At 44.3% G+C, this 9,808-nt stretch overlaps 1 pseudogene; it reads right to left on the bottom strand.

The window, feature by feature from the left end:
• Positions 1-890: 890 nt before the first annotated feature.
• Positions 891-9,808, bottom strand: part of LOC142814384 (uncharacterized) — a 32,678-nt pseudogene continuing 23,760 nt past the window's right edge.

Here is a 9,808-nt window from a genome sequence, read left to right as displayed (position 1 = left end):
GGCTAGGGTTCGATTTCTTCTAGGCCTCTAACCTTCATTATTTGCTAATGTCGGGTCAAGAAAGCCATTGGAAGGTTTTAATTAGGAATCTCCCTATAAAATAAGGAGTGTCTGTTTTTTTATGGTAGACATCACCAAGTAACAAAGAGATAAGACAGTAGTTGCGGTCAAACCGTCAATCACCTGTGGGAGATACCGTGTGATGTATACCGGCATAAAGCACACGTGTCTGGCGGAAAGGGTTTCACCACGTACGTGACGGGATATCCACATTATACTTGTCATGACCAGTGAGTCATATTCGTGAAACCATCTAACGCATACTAATATTCGTTCATCCCCAGATAAGGGGGCGATCACGACAACGCTCAGATGCAGACAGACAGACAGACAGACAGACAGACAGACAGACAGACAGACAGACAGACAGACAGACAGAGCGACAGACAGACAGACAGACAGACAGACAGAGATAGATAGATAGATAGATAGAAAGATAGATAGATAGTAGATAGATAGATAGATAGTAGATAGATACAGACAGACAGACAGACAGACAGACAGACGGACGGACGGACGGACGGACGGACGGATGGATGGATGGATGGATGGATGGATGGATGGATGGATGGATCGTAAAACGGCCTGCAATACACAAAGAAATGTTTCGCATTTAATCATATTAGCATTGCAGGCTTACTGCAGAGCAAAAATTTGTATACTTAAGTCAATCCCACAGATGTGTAATGACGCCTTGACAACTGAAATTATCTTGAAATTCTATAGCGAAATTTTCGCTATCTTCTTTTTTGGTAAATATTATTTTCGTTTTTAATGTTTTTCACTCAAAGTAATCAACATGCAACACGCAATTCACTTGGAGCTGTATGTATTTCGTAACAAAGTTTTTATTTGCACATGTATAATTTAGTACATGACAGGTTATCCATTTATTTTCCCAGTTTGAAGTAAGGGTTGATGTCACAGGCTATACATTAGATTTTGGGTTTTGTGATGTCTGATTAAGGCATATTGGCTCAAAAAAATTAATATAATCAACCTTGTAGGTACACAGAAGTTCGAAAACAAACTGACAGCATTTTGGTGGCATCTTTACACGAAGTTTTGTAAGCCACATTGAGCAGCGAAACCAGGGCCGTTGGATATGTGCTGCGAAATAAAGAAGGAAATAAATTCATTGAAGCATCTGTGAAAAACGGCGAATTGAAAATTTTTGCAGTTCAGTGAGACTGACAGGTTCGCTGCCAAGATATTTCTTATATTTGATTATGCAATCGGCAAATAAGCGCAAACGTAAACATTGAAGTATGCCTCACAATGAGGTACATAAACGTTATCGCACGAACTTTAGACTGCAAAGTATATTGGAGTGCCCCTGACCTACGTGCGAAACAGCAAATACCTTATTACTAAGCAACGCGTTGTTTGGCTCATAACCAACAGTTAAACCCCATGAAAACCAAGACCTCGGTAGTTTTCAGCACACGAAGATATTCGTATTACTTGAAAGAAACTTATCACCCACCATCAGTTTCTTCGTTAGAGTTGCTGTTAACAAAAATGATCAATCTAGTTAACAAACAAGAAAGGAAGCAAACCAACAAATAAAAAATGTGCTTCGTTCACAATCTTGTACGTTAGTAGTTATAAAAACACACTTTCTGAGTTTTTATGTGCGAATATAGAACTAGGCCCGTTTCTGTGGGCAGGAATCGCGGAAGATCATTCAATGCAGATGGAAGCGCCATGATTTAATGTGGTGAGACCACCATGAAAGCCTGAAACGTTTACAGTATGGGTAAAAAAGAAAAGGGTAACTGTACTGTATAATCATTTAGCAGTTAATGAAGAAAACAACAAGGACTGTAAACGTAACTTCTTTTACCACAATAGATGCCTTGTACTCGCGCGGGAGTGTTTCTGAGAAAAGCGGCTGCTGTTTATGACTGTTCCTACTGTTGCACAAGTTATAGAAAAGAAAGTTAACTAAACGCATTACTCATTACGCAAACAAAAATAAAAGAACGCATTGACAGAATTTTACGCGTTACCATTACAAAAAAAATGGTGGATGTTACCACTGCAGCCACTCCACAGTAAGTTTGATAAATATATTTTGTTTCAGGAACCCACCACAAAAATATTTAAATCTAAAATATATGATTCGCATTACACGCCTATCTCAAACAAGGATTACAACCAAAATGTGAGGTTGACGAGAAATATTCATGCAAAGTGTAGTGCGACACACCTTATCAATAATAGAGAAACTTAAAGATGCCTGCAGAGTTACATGCAATGTCTTTCGGCTCCATGGCACATAGTGAAGCCACTTTTTCAATGTCACATTATAGACTATATGAGATTCCATCATCCACGTTATTCGCAAAAAAAACATCACAGAACTCTAAAGAAATATACAGTTATCAGCCTTTTCCGGGTCCACACAGCACCTCAAGAGGAGATAGTCAAAATCATAACTGGTGAACGCTGGCCTCCGAAATTGCCCACCGCGCGCCAGTATATAGAATTTCTGAAGGCCTGCAATGGCGCCTTTTTTATGTTGGAGGGGGGGGGAGCATTTGCATGTTTGTGGCTTTAGGTGCGCCTTGGCCTACACTTGTCATCGTGCTTGGCCGTCAAAAAAAATTGCCCGCAGCTTCCCTCGGGGGAACACTGAGGAGGATGCGGAGCATATAATTGGTTAACGGGGTGTTAAAGTGCGACTTACTTGGGTCGATGGCTAAATTGGTTAACGTGGCTGTGAAATGGGGTGTTAAATTGCGACTTACTTGGGTCGATGGCTAAATTGGTTAACGTGGTTGTAGGAGGGGGTGTTAAATGAGTGAACACGTACACACGTATGCGAAAGGGCGGCGCTGGTCGAAGGGACGTCGATCATTGTGTTTGTGGATTCGTTGGAATTCATTTCACCGCGACCTTGGACGTCGACGCGCCGTACAAACCAACCGACGAGCGGCAACTGAGCGAGCGAGCGCCGACCTTGAGTATATATACAGCGCGACGGCGCATGCACTGTCAGCTGTCGAATGTTCGAGAAGGGGGAGAAGCGCAACGGCGCATGCGCGCGCGTCAGCTGCCGATGTTCTCGAAGCGCGACGGCGCATGCGCGCGCGTCAGCTGCCGATGTTCTCGAAGCGTGACGGCGCATGCGCGCTACATTATACAGCTAGCGAATGTTCGTGAAGAGGAAAAGCGCACGCGGTGTGTAGAGGAGGAAGGGTGCACAGATGGTGGAGGAGTGAAGCGCGCGCGGTGTGTAGAGGAGGAAGGGATGCACAGGTGGTGGAAGAAGGAGGAGGAAGCTTGCGGACGGCGCCGCACTACAAGCCTCGAGTATTAGATGCTCCGCATCTAAAATCTTGCGTGTGCACAGAATACGTACGTGGAATAGGCCCATTTTGACGGTGGGCTTGTACAAGAAAATAGATGCGAGAACATGTATGCTAGAATATGTGAAGAAATGTTTGAATGTTCACTCACAAGAAAGTGTGGGCTTAAACACTTTTTGTTCCTAATAACCTGTATAATTACTGCAAAATTTTGCGAGCGTTTATGTCAGGGTGTTCAAGATCAACCTCGCTCGCTCTGAAGTTCAATAACCAGAAAAGCAGTTGCCATTTTGGAAAGAAAAAAAGCGAAACTTCTTTTAAAAACAAAGTTGACAAGTGTTAACAACTTCGCATCAACTGTTGGGCAGAAAGTGTCATTAAATCTCGCAAATATATTTATTCTACAAAACTTTTTTTCTTCACTTTACAAGTTGCGAAGACTGTTAACTTTGAATTCCTAGTAATGGTAATATTTATGTCGTACATCGTCGTGAACTTTCCAGAACAACAAGCAATGCAATTGGTACCTCCGTGTTGAATATGTTTCATATTTTAGCCTTCTGAAGTACCCATTAAAAAACTAACTTCATTTTTGGCTATTGCGTATTATGTTAATGAAAGATAAAACACTAAATCAAATTTAAGCTATCTGTTTTCAGATCTTTGTCAATGTCTCCTACAATAATTTGTTTGTGACAACCACGGTTAGGAGACTAACCGTCATTACGTATGCCGTGTAGCTATCTGTAAACGTAGCTAACCATAGTATTTGGGATACAGTATTATTAATGGGCTTTTGTTCAAACGCAGGGACGCTATAAAGGTAGCGAGTATGGAAATTTTTTTGCGCAAAAAAGTTTTTCATGCGAAAAAAAAAACAGTTTACGCTGTGCGTCTTCCTCAGACAAGTTTTAATTTTTTTGTTTTGAAAGCACTTCTTCTTGCCGCCGTGAGGCGACACTTTTTCTCTATGATGCGAAAAGTTTCATTGAAGCAGACTGTCAATTGGCAGCACACATGTACACAGCGGTGGAAGTTAGCAGCTGTTTTGTGGATGAGCCAGGATTCCACAAAAGGTCGTCTATAGTAATTGATATACAGGCCAAAGAAGTGGGTGTGATCCTTTTTTTTGGTGGAACTTGCGGGCGCCGTTTTTATGTTGTCGCAGTTTTTTTGCTTCCCCCCCCCCTATCGAGGAGTCACAATGAACTCGTAGTATGAAGTAAACCTGCCTAATTGCTTTTCCTCCGGGCCACCTGTCTTTGGGGTGGAGAAAAGTCAGGTGCCAGAAATTCACCTGCTACATACAATCCACTTCCATGAAAAGCCTGTCCAGAGTGTTACTCTTGGTGAATTCCACGGCTTCCTTCAAGCGTTGTGGGGCAATGGCCCAACATTATTCACCGGAATCATCGTGTCCTAGAAAATATCTACCCGCGATTTGAAGAAAAAAATACCGATACCTCTCGTGGATATTTTGTTCGTGCCTGACAAGCCAGTAGGTGTCCGACGCTGCATCTAAAATAATCGTTGGGGTGAGCTGTGAAAAAATGACTGCTACAAAATGAAAAAGTAACGAGTAACGTGAGACCACACGTTACGGTAAAACTGTATAGCAAGTACATTGTTCGTTACTGTTACAAATTGTAGCGAGTACGTTACTAAGTTACCAAGGAAAGGAACGCGTTACTGCCACTATCGAGCGTTACAAGAGAACCTGCTGGTAACACCATAGTATGTACGATGCAGACTTTTGTTTACTTATACAAATAGATAACGTTTTCGTCTGGAACGATCAGCGTGGTAGGAGGGAAAACAGACTTTCATAAATTTAGGCACGTGAAGTCGCAGAAAAAGATACTAAGAATTACCAGAGAGTTTGTTATGCTTCGGGCATACGAAGAATGGCCATTCGATAGATGGCATCTCACGAAAAGGGGAGATAAAGAAAAGTGGCTGCACAGATGGGATAAGCCATTCGCCTCTGTACGTGCCTTTGTTGCCAAACCCCGTGAGCTTCTGTTTACTGTACCTTGCACAGGTGAGTGACTCGCAGAGCGGAAGTGTTCTCATGGTGGGGGAGTCTGAAAAACAAATGGTTTCTGTCGTGACACGACTTCCGACAGGATAATGTGGTGTCGTACTGTCACCGTAAGTGTGGACCGGCGGCAGCATCTTGTGCACTAATTCCAGACAGCCGACTAGGTGTCTAGCCAGGCTTCTTGTTGCGCGAAAGTACTTCTAAGCTGTACGTTGAAAAATTGACGGAGTTGTTTAGCTGATTTCTTGGAGGTTGAGGAGAGCAAAATGTGAGAAAATAGAAGCGGAGACACGTCTATGAGGAAAGAAGAGTTGTTTGCTGCATTCGTGGAGCATAAAAAGGGACTCGTCCTACGAGGTGGTCCCAGATGAGAGGTCATACTTGGCACCTACTCTGATCCAGGATTATTAACTACATCGAGAAATTGGTGTGTATGTATGCAGTACATTAAGGGCTCGGCAAGTAATGTTGACATTAATATAGCCCAGTGCTTACTGTGTGGTAGGCAGAGTGGCTGCACAAGCCTTTCATTGTAAATAAGTGTCAGTGCATAAATAAAATGAAGTTTGCCTGAAACTGAGCAACCGGGCCTATCCAGCCAGTCAACGTGTTGCCGTGATTATCTGAACCATCGGGATTAAATCTATTACCGTAATCCTAAATGGCGTAATCGGCAGGATCTCGTGGCGGCATCCGGAAGGACAATGAGATATCCTGCCGGCCTGGAACAGAAACACTGAAAGCCAAAGGTGGGAGCGAAAAAGAAACGGTCATCAGGTGACGTCAGAGAAGAGATGAAGATATACAGTTTAAGAAACCCGAACTCGGCGAAACACCAACCGTGACGAACAGCTGAGCCGGGATGGCTTCTGATGCTCGGACATTGATCGGCTCCTCACCCAGAGCGGTGATCGACTGCTGCAGTTACGGAGATCGTGACCGCTAGCACGTGACCGGAAACTAGCACATCTCTCAAGGCAGACTGAGTTGTGCACGTACATACAACTACAGCGGTAAAAATGTCTCCACTATCTGCGGACTGGAACTTCCACCCGGATGTGGTGTGGCGACTCATCTACGCACAGTGAACTACAGGTGAGTCCCTGTTCCGTTTTCTACCGGTGCACCATGGCGACTAGAGTGACGAGAAGTCAGAGGGCAGATGGGACTTCTGAGAACCAGGAGCCAGATCGCAATGAGGCATTGGTGGGTATGATTGGCACAAATGTGGTAGCAAGTGAAAGTGCGAATCCTGGTGTTCAAGATTCAATGAAGTAACTATAAATAGAAGGTTTGAAGCTGCGAATGAAGCTACAAAAATTGAAGCTTCAGGCTCAGACAGAAGTTGAGGTGGACTGGAGTGACAGGTCACATTTAGCACCGTATGCGGATCACTAGCAAGCATTTCTTCCTCTAATGCCGGTTTCCGACAATTTGGTTGGTGCCTACGGGGTTTGGCATCGCTAAAAATAAGTTTAGAAGCTGTGTCATCCATGAAGATGTTAAATTGCACTATCATCGTGCCGTTTTTGAACAAAACTAGGTTCACATTAGTGCAAATCGAGCTGAGGACTGAGTACTTTCATATGGGGAGGTTCGCGATCTGACCCTGCATGAACTGAAACTCTTACCTGAGAAATACAAACGTCGCCTTTATGTCTGTCGAAAAGGCGAGAAGACAGCAAAGTGTGAGATAGTTCGCCACGAGACTCAAAATTTTGCTCGATAATTATCTCCACATTATAGAAACTAGCAGTGTTGAGGAGCTGCAATGTTGCTCATCTCAGGCTGACTCCGCCAGAGGATGCGCGAAGACATGCGCACATACGTCCTTCAGCATGACATAGCAGATTGGCTAAGGCCTTGTGACCTTGCTAAGTTAGCGCAGATATATGATGAGAGCACGAGTTACAGAAAGTCACGAAATCCAGCTACTGGACGTTCGAAGATTGGTGATACGGTCAATCGCCGCTCGACAGATAGGCTGGCTCAGGGAAATGAAAGAACGGGCTTCCAATGCTATTTTTGCAGAGAGAGTGGACACTATAAGTGGCAGTGCTCGCAAACGACATGACCGGCAGCGGAAGAGGGACACGAACGTTCGTCTCCGGATAGACTCTTTGCGAGGGCGGCATGTGAACCGGTGAAGGAGAGCACTGTGGTGCTGGAATGTAAAGCTTAACATCGATAGAATTTATAAGTGCGGGTCGCCAGTTGAAAGTGTTTTTATATTCAGGGTTGAATATTACAGTGATCAGGAAAGAGTCAGAGCTATATTCAGTGAAACTTCAAGGAAGAGGCCATGTGCGCATGACAGAAGCATTTGGGCAGACTGCTGCGGCTCATCTAATGTACGTCCCGTTAGCGCTGCATAATCCGGGCAAAGGCTCAGCTCCAGAGCTGATGGAGCTGTGTGCAGTCACCGATGAACTCGTCGAAGAAGTAAATTCCCTACATACACCGGAGACGCTGGAAAATCTTAAAGATACGTGAAGTGAATCGTGGGAAATGACTATTCAGATAGTGAGAGTGAAGTAGAATGCTGCTGAGGAAATTCATCGTGAAGATGAGGTCAGTGTTAAGGAGAAGCCGGAGCACCAGCCAGGTTCCAAGGAATCGCGAGCAGTTTATTTGACTGAAGGAGAAGAACCGGCTGATGAGGCGTATAATGATGTGTTCATGAAAAATCAATGAGAGCACATCTCATTGCATTTGCTGTGACAGCAGGTGCAAGACGGAACACATTGAATGTTCATAGAGAGGAGCTTAGTGTTCCACCGGAAACTTGAAGGGGATGCAGTGTAAGCAACTTGTATTACATGGAGCACGCCATAAAGTGCTGGAGCTGGCTCATGATGCGCCTTTTGGCGGGAATTTACCAGCAAAGAAAACAAAAGAGCGTGTTCGTAGTGCATTTTTTTGGTCGACAATGGTGTTGGACATCAAAAAGCTTTGTCATTCTTGCCTTACCTGCCAGAAATTCGAGAGTTGAAAGGTGGCCGATTAAGTGCCAATCGCTCTCCTCATACGATCGCAAAAATTCTTCCAAATAGTGCACCTTGACTGTGTTGGTTCTATAGAACCGGCTTCATCGTGTGGCCTTTGGTACGCTTCGTACATTATTGACTTATGCACGAGGTGGCAAGAGGTCACACGCTTCGAGCTTCGACCACACGCGCAACTTGTCAGGCGTTGTTGGATATCTCCTCGCGCTACGGGGTCCCAAAAATCATGCAGTGATCAGGGAACTAACTTTACAGCACCTTTAACTAGAGAGCTGACAGAAAGGATAAGAGTGGAGGTACGATTTTCAACGACGGAACCCCCACAGAGTAGCGGCCTAGAAGAGAGGTGGCAGGGAACATTTAGGGTGATGCTGAAAAAGTCATACATGATCATACGCGAGATTGGGACTGTTACAATCATGTGTTCTGTTTACGCATTGTGAGATCCCTCATGAGATAACAGACGTGTCACCATTCGAGCTAATGTACGATCGTATGGCCCAAGGACCATTAAACATATTGCAGAAAAGCTGGACGAGATATTCAAAACCTACAGTATGTCCAAATAAATCTGCGACTGCTTATTTGACACAAATACGTGCTCGAATGGCAGAAGAAGCTCGTGCAGTTGATGGCGGCACAGAACTAACACAGCAGATGTATACTCAGAAGTACAATCTTTCGGCCAGGCCTAAAGATTTAGACGTGGGGGAGCAAGTACTGGTTCTTGATACAGGACACGTAGGAAATGTAACCTAAATGGAATAGACTGGCAGAGACAGTGCAGTAGGTACGACAACACACCTCCGTCATCAGGGTTCCCGGAGGGTGCTGATAAATGGGTTCACGCCAGTCATCCCAGGAAGCACATTGCGTAGGTACATACACAGCAGTGTTGGTTGAGACAGATGAAGGGTTTGGTCAGTTAAAAACCTCCACAGCGTTGAGAAACAGACAAGGTGTAGTTACAGCACTCTGTAGCAACACACACCTGTTTAATGCACAGGAACATGAATTGAAAGACATAGTGAAAAAGCATGAAACACTTGATTCAGAAAAGCGTAGAATTTCTAAAGTTGAGAAACATACAATCACTCTGCTCTTAGGCGTGACGCCGGCGAAGTCCTATACCTACCCTGTGCCGGTAGTACTGAGAGGAGATGTGAAAAGACAAGTATCTGAGTTGAAAGAATGGGGTTTGATATACTCGATCAAAATCAGTTTAGAGCACCCGGTGGTGTGCGTCGCGAAGAAAGACGGTATTCGGTGAGAATGCACATTGATTACCGCCAACCGAATGCCGAAGAAGGGAGCAGCGCTTCGATATAGGTAATAGTGCTCTACAAGTTGAAAAAGACACTGTCTACTTAGGACAGGTAATAACTGCG

This window comes from Rhipicephalus microplus, chromosome 4, assembly GCF_043290135.1.
Source record: "Rhipicephalus microplus isolate Deutch F79 chromosome 4, USDA_Rmic, whole genome shotgun sequence".
Lineage (NCBI taxonomy): Eukaryota > Metazoa > Arthropoda > Arachnida > Ixodida > Ixodidae > Rhipicephalus > Rhipicephalus microplus.
The sequence above is the reverse complement of the archived record's forward strand: the minus strand, read 5'-3'. Positions and strand labels throughout refer to the sequence as shown.